Source organism: Asterias rubens, chromosome 5 (genome assembly GCF_902459465.1).
Source record: "Asterias rubens chromosome 5, eAstRub1.3, whole genome shotgun sequence".
NCBI classification, from domain to species: domain Eukaryota; kingdom Metazoa; phylum Echinodermata; class Asteroidea; order Forcipulatida; family Asteriidae; genus Asterias; species Asterias rubens.
In genome coordinates this window covers 22,205,550-22,224,431 of record NC_047066.1, presented here as the reverse complement: position 1 = coordinate 22,224,431, position 18,882 = coordinate 22,205,550, and the positions used below count along the sequence as shown (strand labels likewise).

General features: G+C 39.1%; 1 long non-coding RNA gene across 1 annotated transcript; it reads left to right on the top strand.

Moving 5' to 3' along the window:
* The first annotated feature begins 1,656 nt into the window (after nt 1–1,656).
* LOC117290736 lies at nt 1,657–5,361 on the top strand. The gene is made up of 4 exons (XR_004519065.1): nt 1,657–1,756; nt 2,848–2,952; nt 3,701–3,805; nt 4,369–5,361. It is a non-coding gene; the product is annotated as an uncharacterized LOC117290736 (long non-coding RNA).
* Nucleotides 5,362–18,882: the final 13,521 nt, after the last annotated feature.

The following is an 18,882-nucleotide window of genomic DNA, read 5'->3' as shown; positions in this document are numbered from 1 at the left end:
CCAACCTTCGTTATTTAGCCTGAGTTACGGCGCGTGATAGCTAATAATTTGGGGGCGTTTTTCGTGGATAACCGGGATCTAAGACTTGAATCAAGTCTGTGTGTAGTGATATCGCTGAGCACTTTTTATCATCTCAGCATTATTACAAAGCATTTATAAAAAGTCTTCTGCTAAAAACACAGCACCCTCAACAAAAGAAGGGCAATTGAACAAGGCGCTCTGAAATATGCACTTGTAAACAGTTTGATAAAATCCATTAACCTGTCCTGGGCCCAAGTTCATCAAGCCTGTAAGCACAAAAATTTGCTTAGCATGAAATTTCTTCCTTGATAAAAACAAATTTCCATTTGTTGCATATTGCTTGATACTGGTATTCAGCTGTTGTTTGTTTATCCTGACAACCACGTGGAAATTTGGTTGGTAATCCTGTTTTTATCAAGGAAGATATTTCATGCTAAGCAAATGTTTGTGCTTACAGGCGTTATGAAGATTGGACCAGATGATTGTATAGTTCTGAGCTGACAAAATGAAGAGTAAAGTCTGCAAATCAATCATTATTGTTCATTGATATGGTCATCATAAAAAACACAGAAAGATGCTCTATGCAACAGATATCAGCAATAAATTGGTCATCAGTTTATTCAAACAAAATAATGCTACTAAGTCAGACCCTTAATGAAATCCTGTCATTTGATTTTACATTAAAAAGACTTTTGTCTTTGATGTTTGTACATTCACCAATAATCATAATTGATTTGATGATGTATGGGAATGCGACTTTTGTGTATGAACTGGCAAATCTGTGCAATTTATTGATCTTTAAGTGACAAATCATTGTATAATCACACTTCAATTTGCAAGGATTGTTACAAATTAATGCAAATGTATCTTATTTTATTTTTGGAACATGGGGATGGGGCAGATTATGCCCATTTGCAAAGTATGTAAAATGTTTTAATGAAGAATTGAAAATGCAATTTGTAACCGTACTAAGACACTGTATTTGTACATGTATATGTTTAGTTGAAAGTGGTTATCGTACTGTTGAGAACTGTACTTATTATTAACATTTGTTTCTCTGGCAATTATGTTCTGTTTTAAAAACTTAAAATAAATAGAGTGAGGCATTTTATGCTATTATGATTTAATTGTTGTCGTTATTTTTAAAGATTGAATTTAATAAAAATATTACCGCGTTAAGCAATGTTTATAGACTAACAAGATAGACCTCAAAACAAACACTCTGTTTACCTCCAAACTTTAACCCCTCCCCCTCCCCTCCCCCTCCAAACCTACTGGCCCATATATAATCAGAAAGTCATCTTAAACAAGAGTGAAACTTACATTATTTGGGTGGGGGGGGGGCACACCAGAATGATGAGGTTTTTGTTTTTGTTTTTTTATCCTTTTGAAAACTATGATAGACGGACATGTTTTAGATTGTCCTCTTTTGTCAGTAGAAAAACCATTTCTTTAAAAAAAGGTAAATAGTTATAACCATAAACGCTTGATAGACCCCCCGGATTTTCCCCGCCCACTCTAGACTTTCCCCGCCCCCCCCTCTCCAGACTCCCCCCGCCCCCTCCAGACGTACTTCCCAGGGTTTTTATATAGCGCCCTCTATAGTTCACCCATCTACACTTTAATTCACGGACGGCAGCACCAACAGGTCTTCGAAGTCAGAACAACTGCCTAAATTTCCCTTTTTGAGAAGTGGCTGAAGCATTACAAGATGGTGTTTCTTGTAAGTGAACAGGTAGGCTTCTTTTTATGGACATTATTGAGAAATTGAAACAAATATTAAGCTAGCAATAAGCGGTAAATCTATCACTGTCTGAGAAAAAACTGTGTCGCATCATTTATTAAGAATAAGATCATCGTCATGCATATTATTGCATGGACTCTGGAGAAGAGAGAAATCCAAAATATTTTATACTACCATCCCATGATCCCATATTGTGTGTCAATAATACATCCTCCTCCAACCAGTCCAACACGGTCCAATTAAGTAAAATAAACTTTATTTCTAGTCCATACAAAGACACATTCTTAAAGATTGCGTAGCAGGGCTATAAAGAATTTGAAGTAGGATACAACAAGGCAAAGACACATTCTTAAAGATTGCGTAGCAGGGCTAAAGAATTCAGAGTAGAATACAAAAAGGCAAATGATTCACGTTTTGCACAACGGAGTAAAGACTTTGGGTAACTTTCCGTATGGCGCCACCACTTTTTTACTGATTTTTACAAAAAGGAAGATCTCATTGAGGTAAATAAGTTGCTATATTATTTCATATCGAATGAAAAAAGGGTGGCGCCATACGGAAACTTTTCCAAGCCAGGCATCATGGTGCAGACGATGTTTGAAATTAATAATAATAATAATAATTGTGGCTTCTTATCAAGCGCACATGTCCGTCACCCAGTGCCGCTCCTGGCGCTGTAACATACAGTATTTCCTGCCAGATTGTGGAACTACGTTTGAATTATGAGACCTAACTCTGATAGCACCATGTAGTGCTTTACAAGATGCTGTGGCGCAATTTGCTGCCGATCGGACCAGGAACACCGGGGTGAACCCCTTCTCTTTTGGATAAGTGCACTGGGTTCTTTTACATGCGATACATAACACATGGGACCAACGGCTTAACGTCCCATCCGAAGGACGAAGCAATGGTTAAGTGTCTTGCTTAAGGACACACGTGTCACGGCTGGGGATTCGAACCCACACTCTGCTGATCAGAAACACCATTCGGTGCTCTTAACCGCTTGGCCCTGACACCTCCACATGTCCAATTTGTCTGATTTTAAAATAATTACGTGTCAATCCTTTATTTTGCGTTGACAGATAATTCACTATGAAGATGCCTTCAATCTGCGTCTCCTTTTTGAAGATTACGACAGTCCGCACAGTTGAGATGACCTTGGAAGATACACAACATGATGTCTAATGGTGAGTTTTCACATTCAGCAGAGAAATATTTGTGGACGAGTGGTTGTATAGGACCCAAGCTCTGGTGTTTCTGATCATCAAAGTGTAGGATTGAGTTTTCAATCATGAACATTTTGTCCTTGAGCAAGAATAGATACTTCACAAAAATATCATTGTTGCCCTGCAAGATATGTACTTTACTTTGTACTTTGTTGTCCTTCAAGATAAAAGTCTGTCCGAAGCCAATATGGCTCATCAGGACGGTGTTTATATCCGGTTTCCTTGGCATTAACCGACTGAGAATATTTCTATTCCCCCTGGACAGGATGCCAGTCCATCACAGTTTATTCCCTAGCTCTCGCTGGTATCTTTTGTACTTCTGGGTGGGGAAAATGCTTGTCTTGCGCAAGGAACAAATGATCAGTTTGTAGTTGTATTTTGAGATGGAAATTTTACAGGAAAACTTAATAGCTCTCTTCTTCATATCATTAGGAATCCTGTATTGAAATTTTTGTACTTTAATGGAAAACATGAACTGTGCTAGTTGCGATTTATAACGTAACCCTCCTCCCGACAGTGAAGACGCGTTATCTCAACTAGAACTGTGCAAGTCTAGTTCCTAAAGCTTTTGTATAAGATCTGATCCTGTGCAAAGAGATGAAAAGATTAACCTCATTTTCAATTTATTTGCAAGACTTGCACATGAGTTATTTTTGGCGTAGTTGGAATTGTGTTTTAAAGATACTTTTTCTTACACGATATTTTACAGAAGGCCCGCAGGAAGATACAGTGCACTTCCATCTCATTTGAAGACTAAGAGACGGACAAACAAACGGCCTGTACAGGACAATGTGGAAGGTGGCATCTTTCAATGGTAAGTTTTCATGTTCATTAATAAGGGAATTGTAGGGTAGTGACAAGGTCATAAACGGGCGTTTCAAACCCGACAGGGTCATGGCCTTGTGATAAAGGCCCGAGCCGAAAGCGAGGGCTGTTATCAAACGGCCACGACCCTGCAAGGTTTTAACTGGCCGTTTGAGAACAGGTCATTACTCCTTTATTTCAATTCATAAATGCCATTTTGGTTAAAAGGAGAAATACAGTAGGAAACTCTGTAAAAATGTATCTGTTTTCCGACATCCTTGAGCTTTTTATACTTTGCATTTTTATGAGACAGTTTTTGGATATATGCATTCGTGCACGCAGGTATGCATCCTCGTATCCATTGGCTAATGGCGCGGCGAGAGCAGGTATGCATCCTCGTATCCATTGGCTAATGGCGCGGCGAGAGCATTTTGCCTCTGGACTTAAAACTGTTCCAGACAGAAACCATGACAACAAGAATAAGTTAAGTACTGAAGGTTGTCATCAGTCACTTGTCTTAGCAAATTATAAATCCGCATTGTTATTCAATTGTTTTTATTTATCTTTTTCCAGATGGTTTCCTTGACATTCTTCACTTGATTGTGTCCGGCCATCATGATCTTCAAGATACACCAAGATTGGAATGAAGCGATCGTCAGATTTGATTGAACCTCGGTAACAAGGACAAGCTGTACTTGTGTTTTGTAGTGACCACCATCTAACTATCACAAAAACATTTGTCTTCAAGTTATCTTATGATTGTGGAGTACGCTGGATGTCTTTACAATGTTGCCATTAACTTTAGGTCGGACCCTTGCCTTCACGAACATTTCAAACTCTCTGCCACAGACTCTGAATAATCTATGTCATATGACCATCATGTGACCACCATGTGACCAGCACAATGCATCACCAGTTGTCTGATGAAGTCCATAGTAAGTTGCAGCCTTTGATTCATTTTCTAAACCTTTATCAAAGTGGATGCATCTTAGTTTTTGCTGTTCACATCACCAAAGTGGCACTGAGATCAAGAATAAGAATTAAAATGGCAGAAGTACAGAGTGTAAAGTTCTTTATACCCTGTTCACACAACCCTAGGACCTTATGAATACCATGCCGATCACCGCGATCTCAAAAATGTTTTAAGTTGGGACACAATCACCGTCAAAATCAAGCAATAATGCAAATTAAAGATTGCACGCAACATTTTCATTTCAATGCATTTATTTAGTACCAAAGTTCTGCTTCTATGACAACACTGTTGCTGACTCGCTGTCACTACGACTACACCTGGACTAATGTCGACCTAGTACATGTAGTTTTCTACTTTGAAATGGTTGCCGACAGTGCTGGAATCTCACCACGATGCTCGCTCATTGTTAAAAAAAAGTGTGGTGAGAGAATGCAGCCAAACCACGCTCATGGACATCCTCCCACGTTTGGCCCACGATTGGTCCGCGATTGGCCTCGTTCTCGGCTACTTTTTTATGTCGTGTGTGTGTGTGAACGGGGTATAAAGGGAAGGTATGCATTTGGTAAGGAAACATTTTGGTTAGAAGCCTACAGCAGCTTTCGATTGAAAGCATTTTGAGAAACATTTCACTGCTTTTAAGTAATGTGGTTATATAAAGGGTTCATCATTTGGTGTGCCCCAAAATGTGAATCTGAGAAGCAATACTGCAGTAACGTTACTCAGGAGGGGGGGGGGAGGGGTGCTGTGTTCAAGCAGAATATAACAAATTTCTTGATTCAATCCAGCATTGATCAGAATAAAATTTAGCTTGCGAAAATGCTGTGGGGGAAAAGCAAAACACTTTCATTGGGTGTAAAATGCTGTGGAATAAAGTTAAAGCGGTCTATAATAAGTGGCCAGTGGGAGTCTTATTTATGTGATACTGGGTTACTTTGAGTGGTGTGGATACTTGTATTATAATAGTTTCATTTATGTGTTAAGGTAGTCTTTTAAGGCACTGGATACACTTGGTAATATCTCAAAATATATGTTAGTTACCATAAAACTTGTTTGCGAGCAATGGAGAGCTGTTGATAGTATAAAAACTGTGAGGAAACGATCCCCTCTGAAGTAAAGTATTGTTTTTGGTTAAAGAGGTAATTTCTCACTCAAATATTTGAATATTATGAGAAAGACTTCAGGCCTGAAGCCTTTCTCAGGCATCTGAAAGCACACAAAAATGTGTTTTTTTCTTTCATTATTTTCTTGCAACTTTGATGAACAATTGAGACAAAAAGTTCACAGGTTTGTTATTTAATGCATGGTAAATTTGGACACATCAAGTGAGAATACTGGTCTTTAACAATCCAAAAATTACCAAACGTGTCTAGTGCACTTATGGTGGACATCATTAATAAAAATAGTTTTGGAGAGTTTTTGTGGGTGTTAGTTTTGGAGAAGGGAGGAAAGGGATGTTTAAAACCATTCATGATGTTTCATTTCAATTGCAATTGTGATGAAATATATACGTTTCCCACAAAAAGATCATTAATAAAAATAGTTTTTGAGCGTTTGTGTGGGTGTTAGTTTTGGAGAAGGGAGGAAAGGGATGTTTAAAACCATTCATGATGTTTCATTTCAATTGCAATTGTGATGAAATATATATGTTTCCCACAAAAAGATCATTAATAAAAAATAGTTTTGGAGCGTTTGTGGGGGTGTTAGTTTTGGAGAAGGGATGATTCATGATGTTTCATTTCAATTGCAACTGTGATGACATATATGTTTCCCACAAAATCTTCTAGGGTAGCCTAGTTTTATTGAGAATTGGACTGAATAATGTGCCTTTATACCAAGCTGGACTTTTCCTTAATTAATACGGCCAAATAAAAATACAAACAAAATTTTGTTTCCTGTATTACGCTAGAAAAAAAGGATATAATAGTGTGGATAATAAGTACTTTGAAGATATAAAGGGATTCTACCTCCCATGTAGGAAACTTTTCAAATTATTAATAACATTCTCATATGGTTGCTTTTTAAATAGTTGGGTTACAGGAAACAACGTTAATTTTGTTAGGCCCTGTAGAAATTGACTCAGTGTTGACTGTTTGTTATGGGTTTTTAAATGTGTTTTATAAATAAAATACTTGATTGAAATGTACATGATATGTTGTTCTGATGATATTGTTAAAAATGTTAAATTAATTTCTTTAAGTCCAAAACTAAAAAAAAAGTTGTGTTTCCTACAAATAAATCTGTGTGATGTTCAGAAATCTTTGTCATCTTAAATTTTTTGAACTTGCTGAACAATATTTAGAAATTTTTTGTAAACCCCACAAAGGGAACAAAATAAACGAAAGTCGGTATGATTATTTTAATTGGAAACACAGCTGTTTTTTACTTTGTACCTAAAGACAAAACAAATGCGTAAAAAAAAATCCATAAACAAAATTTATTATTTATTAAGTCACATGTGATTGAGAAACGATAGTGTATACCGGTATAAAATCATTTTCAAAATCAACATTAAATGCATTATGCAATTTAACCGCTAAGGACATAAAAAACATGAAAATTTAAATGCGAAAACAATCAAAATGCGTATACGCGCACATTTTTTACAATTAAGGGGCAATATGCACATCATGAACATTGCTCTTTTAAAGAACACTACAAATACTATCACAACCTAAACACAATCGAAAAGCGCAAATGCGTATACACGTACATTTTAACAATTGAGGGCAGTATGCACATATTGAAAATCGCCCTTTTAAAGGACACTACAAACACTAACAAAACCTAAAACAATCAAAATGCGCAAATGCCTTTTTATATGCGTGTACATTTGCACAATTGAGGGCAGATATAAAAACGCTCTTATAAAAATATTAAAAAAACATCGAATTCGGAGAGAAAAATCGAAAAGCGTAAATGCGTATACACGTTGAGGGCAGTTTGCAAATCGCCCTTTCAAAGAACACAGCAAACACTAACAAAACCTAAAAACAGTCAAAATGCGCAAATGCCTACATATCTGCGCGTACATTTGCACAATTGAGGGCAGTTATAAAAACGCTTTTTAAAAGTTCATTATAAACAACAACAAAATCGGAGAGAAAATCGAAAAGCGCAAATGCGTAAATGCGTAGATTTTAACAATGGAGGGCAGTTTGCACGTATTGAAAATCGCTCTTTTAAAGAACACAGCAAACACTAACAAAACCTAAAAGCAATCAAAATGCGCAAATGCCTATATATTTTGCGTACATTTGCACAGTTGAGGGCAGATATAAAAACGCTTTTTAAAAGGTTATTATAAACAACAAAATCGGAGAGAAAATCGAAAAGCGCAAATGCGTATAATAAAAAAATGCGTACTTTTAACAATTGAGGGCAGTATGCACATATTGAAAATCGCCCTTTAAAGAACATAACAAACACTAAAAAACCTAAAAACAATCAAAATTGCAAATGCCAATATATATGCGCGTACATGTGCACAATTGAGGGCAGATATAAAAACGCTTTTTAAAAGTTCATTATAAACAACAACAAAATCGGAGAGAAAATCGAAAAGCGCAAATGCGTAAAAGCGTAGATTTTAACAATGGAGGGCAGTATGCACATATTGAAAATCGCTCTTTTAAAGAACACAGCAAACACTAACAAAACCTAAAAACAATCAAAATGCGCAAATGCCTATATATTTTGCGTACATTTGCACAGTTGAGGGCAGATATAAAAACGCTTTTTAAAAGGTTATTATAAACAGCAACAAAATCCGAGAGAAAATCGAAAAGCGCAAATGCGTATACGCAAACTTTTTAACAATTGAGGCAGTATGCACATATTGAAAATCGCTCTTTTAAAGAACACAGCAAACACTAACAAAACCTAAAAACAATCACAATGCGCAAAAGCCTATATTTTGCGTACATTTGCACAGTTGAGGGCAGATATAAAAACGCTTTTTAAAAGTTCATTATAAACAGCAACAAAATCAGAGAGAAAATCGAAAAGCGCTAATGCGTACTTTTTTACAATTGAGGGCAGTATGCACATATTGAAAATCGCTCTTTTAAAGAAAACTACAACACTAACAAAAAAATACATGAAATTCGTGTTTTTAAACATTTTTTAAAGTCCCACCCCTACAAATCAAATAATCCTACCATGACACTCTAAAATAGCGGAGTTGACGATATTTCAACTCATGAACCATTCCTAGTCGTCCATGTTTAAAACCCCTCTACCAAAATGTACTCCTAGCTAACTAACCAACCACCCCCCTAACCCTATCCCCAAGAAGCAATATCCAGCATGCTTGCCGTCAACCAACCCTAACCCTAACACCAAGTCATCAGCAATATCCACCTTGCTTGCCGTCAACAAACCCAACCCGTACCCTAACCCCAAGTCATAAGCAATATCCAGCATGCTTGCCGTCAACCAACCCTAACCCTAACACCAAGTCATCAGCAATATCCACCTTGCTTGCCGTCAACAAACCCAACCCGTACCCTAACCCCAAGTCATAAGCAATATCCAGCATGCTTGCCGTCAACCAACCCTAACCCTAACACCAAGTCATCAGCAATATCCACCTTGCTTGCCGTCAACAAACCCAACCCGTACCCTAACCCCAAGTCATCAGCAATATCCAGCATGCTTGCCGTCAACCAACTCCAACCCATACCCTAACCCCAAGTCATCAGTCCTGTCGAGCTTGCTATCTACCATCCAACCCGTACCCTAACCCCAAGTCATCAGCAGTCTTGTCCAGACCTCATCAGCACCCTAAGCCAAGTCCTCTCAGAAGCCCAACCCCAGCGACTGCCATCCAGCCCTCCAGCAACCCAACCCAAGTGATCGCCATGTAACTCTCCAGTCCCCTCAGCAGCCCAGCTCTAGTGACTGCCTTTTAGCCCTCCGACCCCTCAGCCCCGAGAAATCTGAGCCAGCAAGGCCCTTGGTCAACCCTCAGATCAGCTAGAAATCCAAGGCTCGAGCAAGGCAAAACTTTTGGTGAGAAATTTCTGAAAAATTTTCTAAGTCCAAATGCGGCAAATTCATCACTCCAAAAACCGTTAGATTTTCATAACAGCTCGTAGCACAGCGGTGAAGGCCAGAGACTACAGAGCGAAAGGTCCCCGGTTCAAGCCCTACCCATTTTTACTAGAATTTAAAAAAATTCTTTATTTTAATGGTAAAAGGGTCCTGGAGAGGATTTGAACCCACCCGGCTCACAGCCCCAGGATTCTGGGGGCTGTGAGCTAGCCCGCTGCGCTACGGCGGCTCTTGAAAAAAATCGCTCGGAACTAATATTTAAACCTTAGGATGGGGGGGTCAAAAAAAATAAAAAATTTAAATGAGATGAGAACTCTGAACTTTGACATCACCAGAAAAGTAAATGAGAGAAAAAGAAAATTTGAAGTCATGCATTAGAAGATCTTTATTTCACCAATGGTCAATACAAATAATAGTAATTATAAGTAAAGAAGATACAAATACTTATCGGTAAATTTAGGCAATTCTACAAGTGTTTAAATGAAAAATAACTCTAAATTTCTTTAACTAAAATTAATTAATTCATTTGTTACTTAAAAATTAAATGCATCATTTCCAGCCAGCATACTTTTCAAAAACATTGGGTAACCTTAATCAAACGCAAGCCATGTTATTTGTTCTACAAATTTAAACTGATTTTGGAAAACGTAGAGAAATTGTATCTTTCCAGTACCTCAATGAGGTTTTTTTATACAACACTGTATGATACTTAATGAATCGTGTACATGGTATGAAGATGTTTTGCATCCTTCACTTAATAGCACGCAAATCAACATAAATAAAGTGTTTAAAAACACTGATGTTTTTTAAATTAGTTGCCAATGTTTTGGTAGAAACCCCATGGGATAATTAGTGCTTATAGATTGAATACATGGCTCTCTCTAATAAACAACTTTTATTAATATTTGTCTACATACATAATATTCTTAATGCGACTACTTCTACCCTTGCGATTAGCAACAAATTGTTCAGCTTTATACATTGGGGGGGGGGGTATACTGTTATCATGACGGGCGTCTTTTGGACACCTTGATGGTGAAATCTCAGCTTGAAATTTTGACATGTTATTGATTGTAAGCAAACATTTTGGACACTCTGTTCTTAAATTTCCAGCATATTTTGACACCTTTTAACCAATTGATTTTTGCTAAAACCTTAGTGGGGTGGGGTACAAGGGGATGCACCATTTGTTTCTAGGTTGCACTTCTGGTAAATTGAAAGTGTATAGTTTCCATTCCATTTTATCTTTAATTACCTGTTGCTTTGGCGCTATTTGTTTTTTTTCCTCAAGATAATCTGAAGTGGAGGTAAATACAAAACACGGTTTGCGTGTACTTTAGCGAACAAAGATTTTTAAACATTGAAGTTACTATAAATATCGAGTTTGCCAACTGCAACATTTACATCCAGTAATTGTTAATTTCAAAGGCTCAGAGTTCAAATGGGGAAGGGGAGTTTCATTGACACCAATTGAGGGAGGGGGCACCCCACCCCCTTGTTACACCACTGCAAACCAGTTTGTTTAATTAGGCTAATTAAAGTCTACACACAAATATTTTATCATAATGAGAGTATACAGTATCCACAATGCTTACAACATTTTATTGGTTTTTAATATATTTTATTACAACATAAGGGTGCATCATGACACCATGATCACACCGACTACCCTCACCTATCATAATACAAAAGGGAGGACAAGACTCGCTCCTGGTCTTACTAACTATTTCAATATTATGTTTCTTGTGCTCTATGCCTAAATCAATCATTTTTCTGAACTCAATTTAAAAAAGAGATGTACCCCTCGTTTCGGAGCCAAGCTGGAACGACTTTGTAGGCCTAAAAAGGGAGTAAGATAACAGTGATAGAACTGACGAGCCGAGGGCTCATGACAGTGATAGAACTGTAGAGCCGAGGGCTCATGACAGTGATAGAACTGTAGAGCCAAGGGCTCATGACAGTGATAGAACTGTAGAGCCAAGGGCTCATGACAGTGATAGAACTGTAGAGCCAAGGGCTCACGACAGTGATAGAACTGTAGAGCCAAGGGCTCACGACAGTGATAGAACTGTAGAGCCAAGGGCTCACGACAGTGATAGAACTGTAGAGCCAAGGGCTCACGACAGTGATAGAACTGTAGAGCCAAGGGCTCACGACAGTGATAGAACTGTAGAGCCAAGGGCTCATGACAGTGAAAGAACTGTAGAGCCAAGGGCTCATGACAGTGATAGAACTGAAGAGCCAAGGGCTCATGACAGTGATAGAACTGCAGAGCCAAGGGCTCATGACAGTGATAGAACTGTAGAGCCAAGGGCTCATGACAGTGATAGAACTGTAGAGCCAAGGGCTCATGACAGTGTTAGAACTGTAGAGCCAAGGGCTCATGACAGTGATAGAACTGAAGAGCCAAGGGCTCACGACAGTGATAGAACTGTAGAGCCAAGGGCTCATGACAGTGAAAGAACTGTAGAGCCAAGGGCTCATGACAGTGAAAGAGCTGTAGAGCCAAGGGCTCATGACAGTGATAGAACTGAAGAGCCAAGGGCTCATGACAGTGATAGAACTGCAGAGCCAAGGGCTCATGACAGTGATAGAACTGTAGAGCCAAGGGCTCATGACAGTGTTAGAACTGTAGAGCCAAGGGCTCATGACAGTGATAGAACTGAAGAGCCAAGGGCTCACGACAGTGATAGAACTGTAGAGCCAAGGGCTCATGACAGTGAAAGAACTGTAGAGCCAAGGGCTCATGACAGTGAAAGAGCTGTAGAGCCGTGAGCTCATGACAGTGAAAGAACTGTAGAGCCAAGGGCTCATGACAGTGATAGAACTATAGAGCCAAGGGCTCATGACAGTGATAGAACTGAAGAGCCAAGGGCTCATGACAGTGATAGAACTGAAGAGCCAAGGGCTCATGACAGTGATAGAACTGAAGAGCCAAGGGCTCATGACAGTGATAGAACTGTAGAGCCAAGGGCTCATGACAGTGATAGAACTGTACAGCCAAGGGCTCATGACAGTGAAAGAACTGTAGAGCCAAGGGCTCATGACAGTGAAAGAGCTGTAGAGCCGTGAGCTCATGACAGTGAAAGAACTGTAGAGCCAAGGGCTCATGACAGTGATAGAACTGTAGAGCCAAGGGCTCATGACAGTGATAGAACTGTAGAGCCAAGGGCTCATGACAGTGATAGAACTGTAGAGCCAAGGGCTCATGACAGTGATAGAACTGCAGAGCCAAGGGCTCATGACAGTGAAATAACTGTAGAGCCGAGGGCTCACGACAGTGAAAGAACTGTAGAGCCAAGGGCTCATGACAGTGATAGAACTGAAGAGCCAAGGGCTCATGATAGTGATATAACTGAAGAGCCAAGGGCTCATGACAGTGATAGAACTGAAGAGCCAAGGGCTCATGACAGTGATAGAACTGAAGAGCCAAGGGCTCATGACAGTGATAGAACTGAAGAGCCAAGGGCTCATGACAGTGATAGAACTGAAGAGCCAAGGGCTCATGACAGTGATAGAACTGTAGAGCCAAGGGATCATGACAGTGATAGAACTGTAGAGCCGAGGGCTCATGACAGTGATAGAACTGTAGAGCCAAGGGCTCATGACAGTGATAGAACTGTAGAGCCAAGGGATCATGACAGTGATAGAACTGTAGAGCCGAGGGCTCATGACAGTGATAGAACTGTAGAGCCGAGGGCTCACGACAGTGATAGAACTGTAGAGCCAAGGGCTCATGACAGTGATAGAACTGTAGAGCCAAGGGCTCATGACAGTGATAGAACTGTAGAGCCAAGGGCTCATGACAGTGATAGAACTGCAGAGCCGAGGGCTCATGACAGTGATAGAACTGCAGAGCCGAGGGCTCATGACAGTGATAGAACTGCAGAGCCGAGGGCTCATGACAGTGATAGAACTGCAGAGCCAAGGGCTCACGACAGTGAAAGAACTGCAGAGCCAAGGGCTCACGACAGTGATAGAACTGACGAGCCAAGGGCTCATGACAGTGATAGAACTGAAGAACCGAGGGCTCATGACAGTGATAGAACTGTAGGGTTGAGGGCTCATGACAGTGAAAGAACTGAAAGCCAAGGGCTCATGACAGTGAGAGAACTGAAGAGCCAAGGGCTCATGACAGTGATAGAACTGAAGAGCCAAGGGCTCATGACAGTGATAGAACTGAAGAGCCAAGGGCTCATGACAGTGATAGAACTGTAGAGCCAAGGGCTCATGACAGTGATAGAACTGTAGAGCCAAGGGCTCATGACAGTGATAGAACTGTAGAGCCAAGGGCTCATGACAGTGAAAGAACTGTAGAGCCAAAGGCTCATGACAGTGATAGAATTGTAGAGCCAAGGGCTCATGACAGTGAAAGAACTGACGAGCCAAGGGCTCATGACAGTGATAGAACTGAAGAACCGAGGGCTCATGACAGTGATAGAACTGTAGGGCCGAGGGCTCATGACAGTGAAAGAACTGAAGGGCCAAGGGCCCATGACAGTGATAGAACTGAAGAGCCGAGGGCTCATGACAGTGAAAGAACTGTAGAGCCAAGGGCTCACGATAGTGATAGAACTGAAGAGCCAAGGGCTCACGACAGTGATAGAACTGTAGAGCCAAGGGCTCATGACAGTGATAGAACTGTAGAGCCAAGGGGTTCATGACAGTGATAGAACTGTAGAGCCGAGGGCTCATGACAGTGATAGAACTGTAGAGCCGTGGGCTCATGACAGTGACAGAACTGAAAAGCCAAGGGCTCACGACAGTGAAAGAACTGTAGAGCCAAGGGCTCATGACAGTGATAGAACTGAAGAGCCAAGGGCTCTCGACAGTGAAAGAACTGTAGAGCCAAGGGGTCATGACAGTGATAGAACTGAAGAGTCAAGGGCTCATGACAGTGATAGAACTGTAGAGCCGAGGGCTCATGACAGTGAACGAACTGCACAGCCAAGGGCTCATGACAGTGATAGAACTGTAGAGTCGAGGGCTCATGACAGTGATAGAACTGCAGAGCCAAGGGCTCATGGAAGTGATAGAACTGAAGAGCCGAGGGCTCATGACAGTGATAGAACTGTAGAGCCAAGGGCTCATGACAGTGATAGAACTGTAGAGCCAAGGGCTCATGACAGTGATAGAACTGAAGAGCCAAGGGCTCATGACAGTGATAGAACTGTAGAGCCGAGGGCTCATGACAGTGATAGAACTGAGGAGCCGAGGGCTCATGACAGTGATAGAACTGTAGAGCCAAGGGCTCATGACAGTGAAAGAACTGTAGAGCCAAGAGCTCATGGAAGTGATAGAACTGTAGAGCCAAGGGCTCATGACAGTGATAGAACTGAGGAGCCGAGGGCTCATGACAGTGATAGAACTGTAGAGCCAAGGGCTCATGACAGTGAAAGAACTGTAGAGCCAATGGCTCATGGAAGTGATAGAACTGTAGAGCCAAGGGCTCATGACAGTGATAGAACTGTAGAGCCGAGGGCTCATGACAGTGATAGAACTGAAGAGCCAAGGGCTCATGACAGTGATAGAACTGAAGAGCCAAGGGCTCATGGAAGTGATAGAACTGAAGAGCCAAGGGCTCATGACAGTGATAGAACTGTAGAGCCGAGGGCTCATGACAGTGATAGAACTGAAGAGCCAAGGGCTCATGACAGTGATAGAACTGAAGAGCCAAGGGCTCATGGAAGTGATAGAACTGAAGAGCCAAGGGCTCATGACAGTGATAGAACTGAAGAGCCAAGGGCTCATGACAGTGATAGAACTGAAGAGCCAAGGGCTCATGGAAGTGATAGAACTGAAGAGCCAAGGGCTCATGACAGTGATAGAACTGAAGAGCCAAGGGCTCATGACAGTGAAAGAACTGAAGAGCTGAGGGCTCATGACAGTGAAAGAACTGAAGAGCTGAGGGCTCATGACAGTGAAAGAACTGAAGAGCCAAGGGCTCATGGAAGTCATAGAACTGAAGTGCTGAGGGCTCATGGAAGTCATAGAACTGAAGAGCTGAGGGCTCATGACAGTGAAAGAACTGAAGAGCCAAGGGCTCATGGAAGTCATAGAACTGAAGTGCTGAGGGCTCATGACAGTGATAGAACTGAAGAGCCAAGGGCTCATGACAGTGATAGAACTGAAGAGCCAAGGGCTCATGACAGTGATAGAACTGAAGTGCTGAGGGCTCATGACAGTGAGGGTAATGTAAGGCTAAATTTTAAATTGTTTAAATTAAATTGAATGTACACGCATGACAAATTAAGTCATGTGTTACCATTTGTATTAGCAAGGTGAGGCTTGGTGATTTGCTACCTGAATGCACTACACATACATACAAAAACTCCCGCAGAGAAAATATATTATTTTAACTCTTTCCTCACAGGTACATTTATAATGCGTTTTACACCAAGATGAAAGTGTGGAACTTAAATTACTTTTATATGCTTACTACTTATATTATTATAAGCATTACAAGTAGTTTGAGCAGCAGAAATCAGTGTTATCATGCTTTGCCAAAAGAAACCATACGCACCAAGGAAAAAAATGTATTTAATTGTTAGCATGCCCATGTTCACTGCCTTTGTAAATTTGTTTCTAACGATCATTTTACTTATTAACTACTTATTTAATCATTTATGTTGATTAAATGCACAGAATATTTTAAAATAACAGGTAAGGGGGGCGTTATTAACGTTTTGGAGTGGGGGATAGTAACGTTATGGGAATGGGGCTTAAGTTCATTCAGGCCTTATTTAATTGTACACAGGTAAGTTTTTTTCACAGGGTTAAGAAATAAAATAAAAATTAAACAAACATTGGGAGTATTGTTATATCTTGATAACTAATTAATTGCCCCCCCCCCCATTTACTCATACTGTGTTAAATGTTAGTAAGTCAGATGTTTGTATAAAATACATTTATTTCATTTATTTCAATGCAATGTGCTTTTGTATTTGATTAAACTCTCTTTTTATTATTTCATACTTTACTCTTTACATTTTTTCTATTATAAGTATATTCATTCCCATCCCACTTTTCATTCATTAATGGTTAGTTGTTTTATTTTAATTAATTTAATTTTTTTTTTTAATGTGATTTGCTTTTGTATTTGATTAAACTCTCTTTTTATTATTTCATACTTTACACTTTTCATTTTTTCTATTATAAGTATATTCATTCCCATCCCACTTTTCATTCATTAATGGTTAGTTATTTTATTCTGTTACTGGGTCTGGTTTAATTTATTTGTGTTTATTTGGGTTCTATTATTTATGCATTGCATTATTATTTTTTTATTTCTAAAATTGGTCCATAAAGTAACATGGGCTTAAGTCAAATAGTTATTTTTACTCGGCAGTTATTTGGCCTAATGAATGTATTTATTTCTATTGATGTTTATGTTATATACTTTTAAATTTGTTAGTAGGACTATAATAAGGGCTTACATTTATTTAATTGTAAACAGGTAATGTTTTTTTTCACAGGGTTTAGAAATAAAATGAAAAGGAATCAAACATCGAGTATTGATAATAAATGACATTATTTGGATCCCCCCCCCAATATACTTATGTTGTGTTAATAGTTAGTAATATTCTGATGTTAGTATAAAATACAGTTATTTTATTTATTTCATTTTTTCCCCCGTTATTGTCAGAATAAAATAAAAATGTAATGTTAAATTCATAGATATAATTTTGCATCTGAGATAGTTATTATAATTTAACCCGTTACCCCCCCCCCCCAACCCAACCCAGAGCCCACCAAACCAAATTCCTACAAAACCCAACTCAAACCCCCAAACCACCACCCTAAGAACATTTGCTTATTCAAAGTATTTATTCCCACCATGGTGAGGGTATGTACAGACTCCTATAAAATATTATGTCAGCTAAGACAACACAAATAAAAATACCCACTTTACTTACTTTTGAACTTAATTCTTAGACCTCAAGCTTTATTTGGTTGGCAGTGACAATTGGGCAAGCGCACTTTAATTTGACGTGTACAACAACTTTTGATAAATTTTGGATTAATTTATAGGCCCTCTTTCTTGATAGCAATGCATGATATTTTTTGTTTCTCAACTACTTTTAACTTAACTACTTCATGACTGTCTCCCAATTACTCAGGGAATTATATATTTAACAAGAATTTGCATGAAAAGGCAATGGTTATTTTTGTTTAAATTGATTGGATAACTATCAATGAATATTAAAAAGTATTTATTACAATAAATTTATTACATTAATATTATTAATATCCAAATCAATGAGATCTGAGAGACTTGTATTGTTATAAGGCCAATAAATTCTTGCTGGACAGATGTTTCTGTTTGTACATTTGTTATTACTCTGTTTTGTCTGTTTATGAAATAAACCGACTCAAGAGGAGAGAGGTTACCAGCACTTGCACCCTCAGCCAGTATCCTCAGCATACGGTTTTCAAATAATGCCAAAAACAGATCACAAGTAAAGTTAAATTGGTTTTACTGAATTACGTTGAACAAAGAATATAATTTGTATATTTTGGAGGGGAGAGGTTACCAGCACTTGCACCCTCAGCCAGTATCCTCAGCATACGGCTTTGAAATAATACCAAAAACAGATCACAAGTAAAGTTAAATTGGTTTTACTGAATTACGTTGAACAAAGAATATAATTTGTAAATTTTGGAGGGGAGAGGTTACCAGCACTTGCACCCTCAGCCAGTATCCTCAGCATACGGCTTTCAAATAATGCCAAAAACAGATCACAAGTAAAGTTAAATTGGTTTTACTGAATTACGTTGAACAAAGAATATAATTTGTAAATTTTGGAGGGGAGAGGTTACCAGCACTTGCACCCTCAGCCAGTATCCTCAGCATACGGCTTTCAAATAATACTTTAACAGATTTTATTTAGAGTAAAATTTGGCTTTTACTGCATTTCATAAAACATAAATAAAAAATATAATTTGTACATTTTTGAGGGGAGAGGTTACCAGCACTTGCACCCTCAGCCAGTATCCTCAGCATACGGCTTTTAAATATAACTACAAACATATCTTATGAAGAGTAAAAATAAATATGATTT